At 47.9% G+C, this 16,358-nt stretch overlaps 1 protein-coding gene across 16 annotated transcripts in view; it reads right to left on the bottom strand.

The window, feature by feature from the left end:
* The window catches only part of PTPRT (protein tyrosine phosphatase receptor type T), a 1,141,641-nt gene that overhangs the window by 835,380 nt on the left and 289,903 nt on the right, over window positions 1-16,358 (bottom strand). The window lies entirely within an intron of this gene.

Raw genomic sequence — 16,358 nt, 5'->3', positions numbered from 1 at the left:
AGAGACACTAATGGCATCAGAACTGAGTTCTGTATCCCAGACCCCAGACACACACTGGCTGTCCTGCTGCTGTTCCTTCTTTTGTTCACATTTCTACACATCACCAGCCCTCTCCCTTTACCCCCCAATGGTGTCCCTCACACAGAAATGGGGTCCCATCCCCTTTCCAGAGCCTGATGCCTCTAATACCACCATCACTGTTGTCTCCATGAGCTGAAAGGACAATAAAACTGGTCTGCACCAGGCTGGGATTTCCTCTGCTGAGGGGCATCAGATGTACTGCTCACAGATTTATACGAGTCACGGTCTCAGTACCACCAAAGAAATCCTACAGCCCATTATTTTCACTGTCACTGTCACTGTCCTCCCGTTGTTCGTCGATTTGCTCGAGCGGGCCCAGTAACATTGTGAGACTTGTTGTTACTGTGTTTGGCATATCGAATATGTCACGGGTAGCTTGCCAGGCTTTGCCATGCGGGTGAGATACTCTCGGTAGCTTGCCGGGCTCTCCGAGAGGGACGGAGGAATTGAAGGCAGAAGAATTGAACTCGGGTCAGCCTGTGCAAGGCAAACGCCCTACCCGCTGTGCTATTCGTGCATGAGAATTCAGAGGACTTGGTCTGTACCCTCTAGTGCATCTTAAGCTAGGAAAAGGAAATCTAGAACTTTGTGGGCTGGGACTTGAATTATCAGAGGACTAAACAGCTTTACAAGAATTTGTAGGGTGTTATGTAGACTCTTAGAGACATGGGAGAAAGGAAGAGGAGAGGGGTCAGAAAAACAATGAAACATACAGAAACCACAGAAGCAGCAGGGTGAGGGCTATTCTGGGCAGAGTGGAAACATCCTTTGGCTTTTTATCATCCGATGATTTAATCATTATTTGAGCATTTATTGTCGGTCTGGTCAAATACTCCATCCAAGCTTACAAAAAGGCAAGCTGCCACTAATGAGACAATTACCATAAAGAAGCAAACCCGTACATAGTTATGCCCACATGGATACTTGCTATAAGGATCACAGTTTGGGTGAGGGAGGAAACTGCTCACACGGAATTTTCTCAAAAGTCTTTCCAACCCTAAACTGGAACAGTTTCCTGTCCTGTGCTTTCCGGTCCCTTGACTACACCTGTCTGCCCATGAGAGCTGGGCTCTCCATGATAACCACAGGCTGCTGTGGATTTGAGAGCAGGCGGGAAGATGGACAATGAGCTCTGGGTTGACAAGGTAAACAGGCATGGTGGGACATGCAAGGATGCAAAAGCAAAGACTGTGGACGGGGGCGAGGGGAGCCCACCTCCAGATACCACAGAGAAGGCCAGGTGAGAAGAAATCAGCAAGCATCCATCAAACAATGAGCCTTAGAACTTCCTGGCACAGTCCCAGCACACAGTAGGGATTGTGTGTAATGTGTGTACCAACATCTGTGTAATAAAAGAGCCAATAGATTCCCACAGGAGGCAGGGCCAGATCCCATTGTTCTGAAGTAACCAACAGCCCAGAGCAGTTAGAGCCCCTTTCCCAGGCACAGGCCTGTCACTTCTACCTAGAAAACTCCCCCCCCCCCCCCGCCCACCCTAGACCACCTGACAAATTCCTAATGATGCCCCCAAACTCTCCTGTGAACCATCTCCAACAGGTCCCTGTCCTGCACTTTATCATACAGATTTGCCTGAACCCCATGGGTACACACAGCTCATGGACATGGATCACAGTGCATGAATCTTCCATGGAGCTTGCAGGCTCCTGGCAAGGCAGAAAGCGTAGCCAGAAGGATTAGTATCCCTGTGCAACAGGCAGATCCGTATCACAGAGCGGATGCAAAGAACATTGCCTAACTGCTCTGCAGTCGGTTTGCTCTCTGCTCCTGTCCAGCTGTGGTGGCCCGAAAACCCCAGAGGCAGAGAGCAGACCAAGGACAGGGAGAGAAGGAAAAACAGGGAAAAAGAGAGCGGTGAGCGCATGCTGACATTTTGCCTGCTGAAAGGAGGGGACACATTTTCCCTCGGAGAAACAGGAAAATCTGTTCCAACACCGGACGCGCGGCGTCCATACAATAAAAGTTCAATTGCTCAGGAAAATTACCACCATTCCAGGTACTCAGATCACCCAAGAACTTCTCCACGGGGTGTGCTAACAAAAGTCCCTCCGCCCCAGATGAACAATATCCCAAAGCACATCCACACGCTGTGTGAATGGCCAATTTCATGAGTCCATTTCTCCTAATCATTCTCAATATAAGTTGATAGTACCGTCCCGACATACAATTCAGACAGAGCGACTCATTGGGGCCCCATATGATGCCGTGGAAATATCTGCTCCCTGGTGGTCTGACTTAACCCACAGATAAGTCTTAAAAGCTATTTAGGAGGAAAAATATAGACTTAATAAGCATTCTGAAGCAAACCCTTCTCTTCAATTCTCCTCCTCTCTAACAGCAAATTAAGAACTCGAATTTCCCTGAGCTGCAGATTCTCTATCCCAAATGCCCTCTATACTACCAGCTGGGCACGGACATTCTAGCTCACACCCTGTCCTCCTTTCTAGGTCTCTGTGGCCTGGAGTGCAAAGCTAGGGGCTGGCCAAGAAGGTTGCTAAAGTGCCTCACAGCGGTGAGGGGTGAAGATTCCAGAGAGTCAAGAAGTGGAGACACTCAGGATTCACAGATCTGCCAGGACTAGGCTGCCGGTGGGTCCAGAAAGCCCCCTCTCCAAGAAAAAGAAAAGTCCCCAAGTATAAAAACAATCCACTATTCTGTCTTACTGTCCCACCTCCTGCTCCTTCAAAACATGCACATCTCAGGGTAATTTCCTGGGCTCACAAAATCCAAGAGGCCGAGCCTGGTGTAAGACACCCATGGCAGGCTGCATGGGACCCCTTATGATTGAGGATGTTCCCAAAGCACACTCACTTGGGTGCTCTCTCAGCCCATTTTCAAGAGAAGGTGTCTTGAAAATGTTTAACGATGACATTTAATGATGTCAACCCCTCACAATCATTTCAGGTGAAAACCAAAACCTCACAGGTGTCATTTTCCCCCCAAGATGGGGCTCAGTATTCAGGGCACATGTGCTCAGGGGAAGAGCCCCATTAGCGGGGGGAGGAGGGCAGGGCCATCCCAGGCTCAAAACCTGCCCCCCAACAAAGGAGCTATTTGCTGTGGATGGGCTGAGGTCAAAACGTGGCAAAGGCCTCGGATGCTTTGATGTGAGTCGAGCATAAAAAGTCAACAGAGAAATGGAAAACTGTAGCAAGGAAATTGGATTTTGAAAATCCATTTGGGTTGGGTAATGTATAGCATATCAGCATCTGTAAGGGAAGTAAAAATAGTGCAGGATACATACTTTAGGATACATTAAAGCATAAATAAAGTTTATAGTGCCAATCAGAACTTTTTTTTAAACATGAGCTCTTCTTTTGAAAATGAGAGAGGAATAGAATTCAATGAAAATATGAATGTGTCTGCCCCTGCATTTCTCAGATATGATCCTGTGTATTTGCCAATAGAAATTCGGGAAAGGAAAGGGAGATTGGACAAGTCTCTGCCCTGGGCTTAAGTGATCTATGTAAATGAATGTTAGTACCTGTCTAGGCATGCAGGTAAGTCTAGCCGCCCCCCACCCCCGCTACCACTCTCTAAGACAGGGGTCCACAACCTCTCCCTCTAAAGAACCAGAGAGGGAAGACAGTCGTGTGTCACTTGTGTGTCACAGGATGCCCCAGTGTCCCTCAGGTATAAGCAGCCACTATGAACTGGGACACATGTGGATGGGGCTGCACTCCAGGGAACTGCATGTGCAGGCAGGAAAGGAGTCAGACCGGTGAAGGACTGAAGGACTGAGTTTGCCAAGCCCTTGCTAGGAGAAACATGACTTGTTCAGGATGTTTGGGTTTTGTTTGTTTTTATTGTTGCTGTTGTTCATGTTTTTGTTTGTTTCTGGGTCCAACCTGCTGGTGCTCAGGGGTTGCTTCTGGCTCTATACTCAGTAATCACTCTTGGTGATGTATAGGATACTGGGGGTTGAACCTGGGTTGGCCATATGCAAGACAAGTGCCCTACCGACTGTGCTATCTCTCATTCCATCCCCTACCTTGTTTGGTTTTACACTGGAAAAAAATACTGTCAGAGCTTCTGAGTCACTCTTGAGCCAGGGGTCTGGGGGTGGGCGGGAGGAGAATGGCACCAGGCACAAAGAAGAGCATAGATGCAGCCTCTCCAGCTCAGAAGGGTTACTGCACCCCTAAGAAGTGTCCCACAGCCCGGTCCCTCTTAACCCACAGAATCTACCTGTGTCCTGTTGCTTCGAGAGAGAAACTGGGCCTGAGGCAGCAGAAGGCCAAGAACCTTCAGAGACCGCATGACACTGGCTCTCATGGCAGAAGTCAGGAGACGACCGCATGGAGGAATAGAGAGTACAACGGTGTGTCATCAGCAGGGGACAAGGGGACATGCCTACCCCTGTCAGATAAGGTTGGAGAATTCTTCTGGCATTGGGAACTGGAGAGGGGGAGGGTAGGACACAATGAGCCCATGGGACTGTGTCCCTCCAACTCTCAGCTCCAAAGCTTCAGTGACACAGGGCTAATTCCATGTCCATCTATCCCACAGCAAGGCCTTGTCCCCTCGTGCTTAGTCAACAGTTGAACACACAAAGAAAGGAGCTGTGCTAGTCTGGAGAGAGTGCAGAGGCAAAGTGCTTGACTTGCCTGAAATTTATCTTGGTTCAATCCCCAGCACCTATATGGCGCCCCAAGCACCAACAGGAGTGACCCTGGAATACAAAGCTAGGAATCAGCCCCTGCAATGGCCAGGCTGGGGCCTGCAGAAGAGACTGGTGACGATCCACCATTTGGCCACTCTTGGATTGAGGATGATCTTGATGGAGATCTTGCAGAAGATTCTGGGGTTCAGAGCTCAGGCTGGGTCCTGATGCTGGGGCTGGAGCAATAGCACAGTGAGTAGGGCATTTGCCTTGCACGCATCCGACCCGGGTTCGATTCCCAGCATCCCATATGGTCCCTCAAGCACTGCTAGGAGTAATTCCTGAGTGCAGAGCCAGGAGTAACCCCTGAGCATTGCTGGGTGTGATCCAAAAAGAAAAAAAAAGAGACCTAATAGAGAGGAAAAAATCTGGAGAGGAGAATAATGGGAAGCCACAGAATAGGCCATGAAGGAGCCACTGGACTGCCAGGTGAGGAGCAAGAGTGAGGAGGCAAATGTACCACTAAGAAACTAGTGGGGAGAACTGAGAGAGCCAGAAAAGGGTCCAGAAGAGACAGGGAGGGGTGGCAAAGAGGATTGCAACAAGGGCATGTAATCATGGTCAAGGTCAAAGAGATGGGGAAAGAGGATTGGTTAACTGAGCAGTTCCAAATCCAGCCAGATTTCAACAATCCCAACAATAACCAACCCTGCTCCGTGTCAGCTGAACTACATATTAGGTCCAGCTTTAAGTGTTGTTCAGTGTTAGCTCATTTAATTCCCACAATTACGTCAAGAGACAATGACAAATGTTAACCCCATTTTATAGATAAGCCAAGATATAGATGTTTTAAAAGATTCCCCTCGAATCTAAAACCACCACCACTCAAAAAAAAAAAAAAAACCCATAACACTAGCCCAAAATCACAACTAGCAAAGGCGAAGTTTTGAGCCAAGTTCAGCATAGTCACCTTCCTTAGACATTAAAAAGTTGTGATAGAGATGGGCTGGGAAGGCGTCCTTGGCTCAGAGAGGAAGTTCTGGTTAGGAGAAGCAGTAAGTGTGGCATTAAACTGGTCTGAGTGCGCCTGTCCCTCAGTCCTCCCAAGGCCCAGGGTACTTGTCTGCCATCCTGGAGGGCAATGCAAGGCGGAGGTCTCACCCTTGGTAGGAGAAGCTGGGGTGGGGCTTAAAGTAGGGCAGGAGAGTGAGTGGCCCTGGACGGCTGGACTCACACTTATTAGTGAATTAGAGGGGACTCAAACTTTTTTTTTAAATTTTATTGAATCACCATGAGATAGTTACAAGCTTTAATGTTTGGGTTACAGTCACACAATGATCAAACACCCGACCCTCCACCAGTGCACATTCCCCACCACCAATATCCCGGTATACTCCCCCTCTCCCACACTCCCCCTGCCTCCATGGCAGACATGATTGAGGGGACTCACACTTGGGAGCTAGTCAGATAGACTCAAGATGGAATCTGAAAAGTGTTTTTGTAATGTTTCCTAACTCAGAGGCTGGCACACTTTTTTTCTTTAATGGGCCAGATGGCAAATGTTTTCGGTTTTGTGGAGCACACTGGTTTTTTATTGCTATCTAATAAATTACCACAAACTTCCGGGCTTGAGATTTCACGCCCAACATGTATTGTATCAGTTTCTGTAGATCATACATTGGCACCAGCATTTCAAGGTCCCTGATCTTGGGCTGATTCACATCCAAGGGTCACTCTCACTCAGCCTCTAGAGTCACCCCACATTACCTGGTCTCATCATGCCCATAAGACCGCTCTTAATTTGGGCAGGGGCCATTTTGGTTTTTGTTGGGGTTTTTGTGTGTGTGTGTGTATGTGTGTGTGTGTGTGTGTGTGTGTGTGTGTGTGGTTTTGCAGGCCCAGCCTATAGTGTTTTGAGTTATTTGGGTTTTATTCTTGTGCTTTGGGTGACCATATCAGGTGCTAGGGATCAAAACAGGGTTGGCCACATACAAGGCCTTGAGCTCTGCATTATCTCTCTGGCCCCAGTCTGTAGTTTTTATTGGTTCATCTACTCAGTCAGGCTCATCCCGGGAAATTTGTTTTTTATGAAGCAAGATAGTTTTTTATTGAAACTTACCTAAAAAGATATGAAGGGAGAGAAATAGAGGACATACATGTTCAAGAGAGAACACGCATTTTCTACAGAGTGGAAAGAATTTTAGAGACAAGCGAGGGAGATTCATGTTCAAGAGTAGACACAGCACTTGTAGGATCACTGCAGCTCTGTTCACAATAGCCAGAATCTGAAAACAACCCGGATGCATGAGAACAGACAACTGGTTAAAAAAAAAATCTTTGGTACATCCACAAATTGGAATACTATGCAGCTGTTAGTAAAGATGAACCACAGGATAGCAGGCTGAGAATGACTGAGCGGGCCCTCAGGCTTCCTGATCACCACTAAGGAGACCCCCAAAATGAACCAAACAGAATTACTCCATAGGCTCTGTTTGTTAATTTGGAACTGAGCACCTCAAACATTTGCCCTTTTAACACAGGCTCATAAAAGCAGTTTTGCCATTTGAATTACTGAGGTCACAGCTTTCCTCACCATGGCCCCTGCCTCTCTTGTCGCATAGCCCTTCGTCCAGAAGCATGTGCCGCTCTGTCTTCCAAGGCTACACTCTTGGCCCACAGGGGGCTGATGGAGAAAAACACCCGTGCTTCCACAGTGCCAGTGCACCCACACCTATACCAAGCCATGCATCCTTCATGGTAAAGCGGGTCCCTGTGCCTTCACAGACAGGTGACCAGAGTGGCCTGTCCACACAGCTGAGCAGAGTCTCAGTTCTTTCTGGACCAGAATATGTGAGCACCAGTCAGACCTCTCGGAAAGATCAGCTGCCAATGTGGTGAGGTCCAGCAGCCCTAGATTAAAGATTATGAAGAATTTCAGGGCTGATGTGATAAAATACCAGGTAAGGTCTTTGCCTTGCATGAACCTGACCTGGGCTCTATTCCTACATCCAATATAGTCCCCTCAGACCCACCAGGGATAATACCTTAGGGTAGAGCCAGGAGTGAATCCTGAGCACCTCTGGGTGTGGCTCCAAAACAGAGAGAGAGAGAGAGAGAGAGAGAGAGAGAGAAAGAGAGAGAGAGAGAAGAGGACAGAAAGAGAAAAAGAGAGAGAAAGAGAAAGAGAGAGAGACAGGAGAGGACAGAGAGAGAGAAAAGAGAGAGAGAGTATTAAGAATTCCAAATGAATGGAAGATGCATGCTGAAAGTAGACTATGGACCAAACATAATAGCCACTTAGTACATGTATTGTAAACTATAACACCCAAAAGGAGAAAGAGTGTAAAAGGGAATGTGCCTACCACTGAGGTGGCAGGAGGAAGAGAGGAGGAGAGAGTGGCAGGAGGGATGCTGGGAAAATTGATGGTGGAGAATGGGCACAGGTGGAGGAATGGGTACTCAATCATTGGATGACTGGAACATAATCAGAAAAGTTTGTAAGTTTGTAACTGAATCTCATGGTGATTCATTTAAAAAAAAATTAAAATGTAAAAAAAAATTCCAAATGACTCTAGCAGAGTAGTAAACTGAGCAGGGTCCTTCCCACAGCCAGGCCCATGCCTCAGTCCACATCCCACACTGCGAAGCCAGCCGAACTCTGCACACACACACACACATACACACACACACACACACACACACACACACACACAGTCACACACAAAGCAGCCCCACCCCCAAATCATCAGAATTCCACCCAGGCAAGGACGCCTGGAAGGCTGGGTGCACTCGGAGAGGGGTTTTTTAATCGGCAGCCGCCTATCGTGGGGAGACGAGTCTGGCCCCCGGAATGAATGTAAACCAGCCTCGCATAAATTGAATTCCTTTTTTGAATATCTAATTGAATTTGCAGAAGTGAGTGCCAGGGGGGTGTTTAAATAAGTGCACAAATATGATAAGAAGGCCTTCACACCATTATATCTAATTCAGTAAGCAAAAATAATGGCAGGGCACGTTCCAATTAGTGTTTGATTTATTTGCTTTAACAAATCCAATTAGTAGAATGTTTTATAAAGTCATCCAATGTCAAATTCTCACGGACTCACCAGATAGAAACAATAATCCTAATAGGGAAAAAAAATGTTTTAAAGCTCTTTGAACAGTGAATTTATTATAAATAAGACAATGTCTCTCTGATGGTTTGGGCATTCCCTAAGGAGCAGGGAAACAGCGTCTGATCTGTTCATTTGGTTCCTCTCCCAGAGATTCCGTGAGGCAACTCAGGTTAATTTGGCCCATTATAATAAATCAGGAAAAAGAACAACAAAGGTATAAGTTAGTAAAGGGACTTCAAGGAAAGAATGAACTTGCTCCTGGTGTCTTCTAGACCAGAGACGTGATTAGACTTCTGAGGCAGCTCAGGGGAGCCAGAAAGTACAGGGCTAAGAGAACTAGGGATATTCTAGATAACCTTCTCCAAGGTACAGGCCTCTTCCAGTTCTTCCATCTTCAACTGCCCATCATGGGTGGGTGGGTGAGGGTGTATTTTGAGACATAGTAAAGATAGGGAAGGGTGTTAAATATGGATTCTGAAGTTAAAATCCTAAATAAATTTGTTTTATTTAGTTTTTTTTTAACTTGGCCAAATTAAATAACAATTTCTATGTGCCTCAATTTCCCCCACATGTGAAACAATCATAATGAGACCCATCTCTCAGGGTCTTAATAAGCCTTTGGAGAAATTGAATGTGAAGGCTTGGAACAAGTTCTGGCACATAGTAGGTGCCTAATAAGTAGTTTCATTAAGCTGAAGGGCTGGAGCGATAGCATAGCGGGTAGGGAATTTGCCTTGCATGCAGCCAACATGGCTAACCCGAGTTCGATTCCTCCGCCCCTCTCAGAGAGCCCGGCAAGCTACTTAGAGTATCTCGCCTGCATGGCAAAGCCTGGCAAGCTCCCCGTGATGTATTCAATATACCAAACACAGTAACAAATCTCACAATGTTATTGGGCCCACTCGAGCAAATCCATGAACAACGGGAGGACAGTGACAGTGATTAAGCTCATCTCTAGGCCCAATGTACGAATGAGAAATGGAAAAGGTGGTTACCTCCTGTGAAGGACATACAACATCTCACAGGGAAACAAAATATTTTTTTAACAAAAATTTTTTTTTAATCTCTGTGTTAGTTCTCACACCCTGGATGGAACCAGCAGAACCTACTGAAATGTGAATGACCCCAAGTCCAAGTACCCTCTGATTTCTGTTGCCCTACCAAGCAATGATCAAATCCTCCGCCAGGATCCCTGACTACCTGTGCTGGGCCCCTAGGGGTGCTAGGGGGGGTCTCTTAAAGCCAAAGTCGCCACCAGACCAGCTCACCTCCACGAGTCTGTCTGGCGTTTCTGGAGTGGCAGAGAGCTCCTACAGCAGGGAGGCAGGCCGGTGGCTGACTTCTCTCCCTGGCCTCCCCATCTCACTGCACAGACACATCAGAGGAGAGCACTGTGTGCCCCTTCAGGTGCAGCCCAGCAGTATCCCTGCCAGGAGGAGGCCCTGTGTGGCCAGCACTCAGCGGTCACCCAGTGAGGAGAAGAGAGAGGCTGGCACAGCTTGCAGCGGCCACCTTCAGTGCAAACTGGAGCTGGCTCAAGAGGGGATCACCTGGAAAACTCACCACCCAATGCAGGCAGTCTGTGTATTTTTCCAGAAATAACCGGGAAAAAACTCGGGGCTCTCCAGAGCTCCCCTGTGTCTCCCTTGGCCCAGTTCCCCATTTCATGGGTAGGGAGATGTGCATGAAAAGAACAAGGGTACAGAGAGGGGCTCTGTGCTGGGCTGGAACCCACTTCTGCTAACCTTGGTCACAGGCCGGAGCTCTGCCAACTCCCGAGTCAGACTAGCCTCTGTCTCTTGCCTCACAGCTGGGGACTTCTTCATCTTCATATTTGAGGGTGTCACCAAGGAAAGGGGCAACCCCACCCAGGGAAACATCACTTGCTGGGAAAGGTGAGGAAGGTATCCTCCCCTGAGCCATGGGGCAGAGCTGTGTCTGTCCCTGGTCATCACGGGGGCCCAGCCAAGACAGTGATGGCCAGGGGGCTTCACCTTGCTACTCCTCCAGCCTGGAAACTTCTGGCACTATTTTCGTGGGCGGGTGAAACCCAGCAGTGCTCAAGGCTCATCCTTGGCTCTGCGCACACGGAAGTCACTGTATGTGGTGTTAGGAATTGAACCCAGGTCAGCAGCATGCCACCCTACCCCAGTACAATCTTTCAGCCTCAATCCCAGAAGCTTCTAGTGATAGCAGAGCACATAGATGTGCATGGCTGACTCTGGGACATCCCTCCACCCTTCACAAAGAAGGTCAAAACACTCAGGGGAGAAAAGAGCCACCCCCTTTCACAGGTTTCCCGTCTACCACCCTGGCCTCTGCAGGACGGGCTGACACTCAGCTTCTGCCTGTGTTGGAGTTGGCTTCCCTCCTCCTTTAATTCTCTTCCATGATCACTGTACCAGTCGGTACCCTAGGGGTACCACTGAGCCACTGCACCCACAAATGCTCATTTCCTCTGAGCATTTTCTCCGCCAGGGACTGCTCAGGACGTCCCCTGGTGCCTAAGAACTAGAGAGGGGTGAGGGAAGCATGTTTGACATCAGAGGGGGTGGAAAGCTCAGTTTTGGACTTTCTGTGTAAATTTGGCTGAATTGGAGTAAACTTGAGTGCCTCTAGATGTCCTCCGCTGTGACGTGGTGTGATGGTGAGAGCAGCGTGCACTCACTGAGCATCGCTGCATGCTGTGCATGATCTCATTCAATCCAGAGTCGTGTGAGACAGGAAGGGTTACTGTCCGTGTCTCATGCACGATGCCAATCAGAACTGGCTCCCTAGCTCAGCACCGTGTCCGGCTAGAAACCCAGGAAGCCCTGCACCAAGCCCCAGGCCATAATCACACCATCATCTCACCTAAATAACTGCCCTTCAAGCACGTGGCTTTCTAAATTTCTCTTGTTTGGTTGATATTTGTTGCTATTTGGGGGCCATACCTGGAGATTCCTCCGCCCCTCTCGGAGAGCCTGGCAAGCTACCGAAAGTATCCTGCCCGCACAGCAGAACCTGGCAAGCTACCCATGATGTATTCGATATGCAAACACAGTAACAACAAGTCTCACAATGGAGACGTTACTGGGTCGATTCAAGCAAATCGGTGAACAATGGGAGGACAGCACTGCAGTGCTACCTGGAGATGGTCAAGGGTTACTCCTGGCCCTGAACTCAGGAATTACTCGTAGGAGTGCCTAGGGGGACCATCTGGGATGTCAGGGTTCGAACACAGGTCTGCTGCATGCAAGGCAAACATCTACCTGCTATACTATTGCTCAAGCCCTAAAATTCTCTTCTTCAGAAGAGGATTCTTTTGAACATTTAGTTTCTTTTTTTCAGAGGAGAAAGGAAAGAGAGGCAGCCACAGCCTATAGCCTCGATCAGCAGGGTTCGTATGAGGGGTCTTTCCTCCCTGTCCTGCCTGGCACAAGGTCCCCACACCTCTCTAAGCACTGACCATGCACTTGCTCCATCAGCATCTGTCGTAAAAAGGCACTTCAGGGGGTCAGAGCCAGGCGCTCCCACCAGTGCAGCCGCATGTGGGGCAGCTTCAGAGCAACCCTCTCACATCATTGAGACCTGCCCAGAGAGAATATCCTCCTGTGATCGACAACATCCATTTCCTAACACTGAGTCACTGCACCCACAAATGACAAGTTCCACCTCATTGCCTCTAAATCATTTTCCATTCTCTAAACCTTGGTGGGTAATGTCATGAAAGCTAGACTCTGAGGCTCAGAGACGTAAAGCAACTTCCTCAAGGCTGCAAAGCTTGCAGCTGGCAGGGTCCAAAACAGAATTCCATCCTCTGAACCCCAAGAGGTTCACCAGCCCTTCTTTCTCCATCCGAATGCCTCTCGCCTGAAAATATGGTAAACTCCTCCCACTTGGCAATTTCCGTGCCTCCTTTTTTATCCCCACTGAATTAATTCCATGCATGCTTGAAGGTCATCTGTGAATCCTGCATGGGATTCTCTGCTGGGTGCCAGAGAGTATTCTCAGCACTGGAGACAGAAGAGGGCTGAACAGCTGTGCCGCCTCCCTCAGAGCTGCTCAAATTCCAAGGTGGGAGCCTGGCAATGAAAACCTGTGGGGGGCAGGAGGCAGGGCTAAGGCCCACCTGTGCTCATCACTGCCTGGGATAAGGTGGGCACTGACGGGCCCAGCCACTGGGACGCTCGAGACAGTAGAGTTCCGGGGAAGCTCTCCCCCAACTCCCACCCCCAACAGCAGATTCGTGAGACCCCATCCTCTCCATCATCAGAGAATCTGTATACAAAGCAGCCATGGGAAGAGGAAGAAAGCAGAGTCCAACAAGTTCAGAATTCACGCAAGAGTGATAGTAAGCAGTGAAGGCGCTTGCATTACATGCACCCACGTTCCATTACCCAGCATCCCATATAGTCACCCAAGGCCACCAGGAGTGATCCCTGAGTGCAGATCCAGAAGAAAATCCTGAGCACCGCTGGGTATGGCCCCCAAACAAACAAGTTCAGAATCCAGTCCAAGTTTCCTTTCCCTGGGGAGTGTCACTCCCCCATTGCCCTAAGGCAGCTTCTCTCCGTGGTGCAGTGCTGTGCCTCCAGCACGCCTAAGACACATTGGGACGGGCGTCAGACATCGGTTTATGGACTCCGTTTTTATAACTATATTAACATTTAATTACATAGGCCAAAAACAAGGGTTCCATAGAGTCAATAAAACTCAATAATAGCACTGAACGTCCTATAAATCACAAAACTGGTAATTGGGTAGATAAAACATGGATGAGGGTCTGGGTATTATCCTAAGGCTGGTTGGTGTGCGATGCCCCCTCCCAACTGTTAAGCTTGGGCAAATCTATCTTTGGCTGCCAGCTGGGCTTCATCTACCATGACCTGTTAAATGTGCATTAAATGCAATGAAGGGCTTTCCAGGACAAAGCAGAGAAGAGGTTCTGTTCTGCTAAAACTTCAAGCACCTGGTCACCAGGATTTGGGTGACACCCTCATGAGGTGCAGAGTCAGCACACATCGAAGGGTGAGTCCCTGGGAGGAAGAGGGGAGCCTTAGATAACTGCACAAGTGCCCTGAGCACCTATTAACTGGAACATGGAGAAGGAAGTCTGTCTACTTCTCTACTGTTAGAGACAAAGGAGAAGGAAGAAGTGGTCTTTGTTTGGGTTGGGTTTGGGTTGGGTTGGTGGGGTGCACACCAGAGCTGCTCAGATGTTATTCCTGGCTCTGTGCTAAGGGATCACTCCTGAAGGGGCTCCAGGAACTAGATGGGGTGCTGAGGATTGCACCCAGGTTCAATCTTGCAAGGCAAGAGTCCTACTTGCTTGTACTGGTAGTATCCCTTGGGCCCTGGAAAAAGTGCTCTTTGATGAACAGTTCAGAAAGTGATGCTAAGGCAGCCACTACAATGTTAAGCACAAAAGAGATCCCCCCACCCCCCACTCCCCGACCAGTCTCACCCTGCCTCTCTGATGACCCAGAGCGCATTGCAAGGACACAGTCAGTGGTTCTCTGCTCTCTGGAACAAGCCGTTGGCCACTCTGCACTTGTGCATTTTTTCTTTTTTTCTTTCTTTTTTTGTACTCTGCAAAGGCTCCTCGTGTGTGTGTGATTCTGAGAGCAGCCCCTATCAGCATGACTCTACCTCAGGCTGGAAAAATTTCTTTGGAACTGAAAGAACTTCTAACCAAGCCGCCACTTGTAAAATCATAGCCTAGCTTAGGCCGTGACAGGGCAAGAGTGAGAGGCAGTCTTGACGATTGAGGACTTGTCTGGGAGAAGAGTCCAGCATGCCAGAGGTGGTGCTGCCACCAGCTGGCAGTATGACCTTGGCTTAGTCACGTTCTGTTTGGAGCGGATCTGCCCGGAAGTTCAGCAGAGCCACATGCAAGCCCTCCCTGCAGTACCCATAGAAACACCAGGAAAGGTGAACAACTTCCAAGAACTGGAAACAAGGGTTCCCTGTAAAATTAACACCATCATATACAAGAAACAGGAATGGATTTTAGAATGCAAACAAAAGACCAGGTTTATTGTACCCTTGTTCTAAGTGAGAAGAACAAAACATTAAACTGCATGAGCCAGAAATGAATGAGGTAGATTAGGTATGTTCCTTCCCACGCTCATAAACGCATAATATTTAACAACCAACAAGGGAAATGCCTACTAGCTAACACTGCCTTCATAAATGGACCTACTTTAGGCTGGGGGTGTCTCTCTTCTTTCCCATCTCCACAAATGCAATGAGAGAAAAAAATATATATACATATACATATACATATATATATCTTACAAGACAAAAAATAGAAGTTATTATGGATAAGAATAGAAAAGAGTGGAAAAAACAAACACAAATTTACGAAAGCTTACAGATCTCTAAAAATGATGCAATGTGGGGATTTTAAGAATGTTTTTTTTTTTAAAAAATCATTGGGCTGACTGGATATATGGGATACAAAGAGATCCAGCTCTTTGTGAAATGAGAGAGAAAGCTGAAAAGAAAAACTAACATATGCCAAAAAGACAATAGGACAGCATGACAGATCTGTGGGTTAAGAAAGGATTTCAGGGAAAGGGAAAAAAATGCAAAAGACAGAATCAAGACCAGCGCTCGTGAGAAGCCTGATGGCACAGACTCAGATGCATCTCCAGCCCCCACCTCAAACTCAAACAAAGTAAACAACAACAACGTGAAGGAGTGAATATGGAGGTTATGGGGACTATTTTCCAGCCATTGACAAAAAAGAACGCAAGATAAACTGGTCCCACTGCAAGTGCTACAAATTTACACACCATACGCCTTACTCCTGAGAGACATGCATAACTTGAGAGGCAGCGATGACATTCTAGGAAAGTCAGTGGCTGCCAGGAGGTAGGAAGGGATGATCCTAGGGACGATAAGGGATGCCTGAGCGGGTACCAGAGACCTGCTCACCTCAACAGCAGGACAGGCGGCAGAGGAACCCAGGTATCCGGGCCCTGTGGCCAAGATCTCCACGCCTGCTTGGATCAGGACTGGGCCTCCTCCACCCAGCTTCCCAGTTTTCCAGGAGCTTGGCAGTCACACCCACAAACTGCCCCCAGCGCCATGTAATCTCATCAACAGCCAAGACCCAGAGACTATAAACTAAAGCTTCTGGAAGAGATCGATGCAGTACTTCCTGGAGTGCATGGCCGCAAATGCACTCTTACACTCTACACTCTTACATTCTACACTTACACTTACTCTTACATTCTAGCCCATACTAATGCTAATTAGTATTAAATTAATACTACAAATACAAATACTACAAATACCCAAATACTACAACCTTCACACATTTCCCTCTTGTGGTGGGAAGATGCTCGCTGGTGGGGTGGGTGTTTGAATATTACCTGTAATGAACCATTGTGAACTACTTTATGCAAATAAAATGTATAAAAATAAAAAAAAACAGCAGGGCAGGCTGCATTAATTTGTTTCTCCAGTTCATCCTCAGAGGTTTTGGGGCCAGTCCTCATATGGAAAAGCACCACACAGAAAGTGTGTATTTTTTGGTTTTTATATGGGGGCCT

This window comes from Sorex fumeus, unplaced genomic scaffold (assembly GCF_029834395.1).
Source record: "Sorex fumeus unplaced genomic scaffold, SorFum_2.1 ptg000044l, whole genome shotgun sequence".
In the NCBI taxonomy this organism is placed as follows: Eukaryota; Metazoa; Chordata; class Mammalia; order Eulipotyphla; family Soricidae; genus Sorex; species Sorex fumeus.
This window is presented reverse-complemented; position numbering and strand designations above follow the sequence as displayed.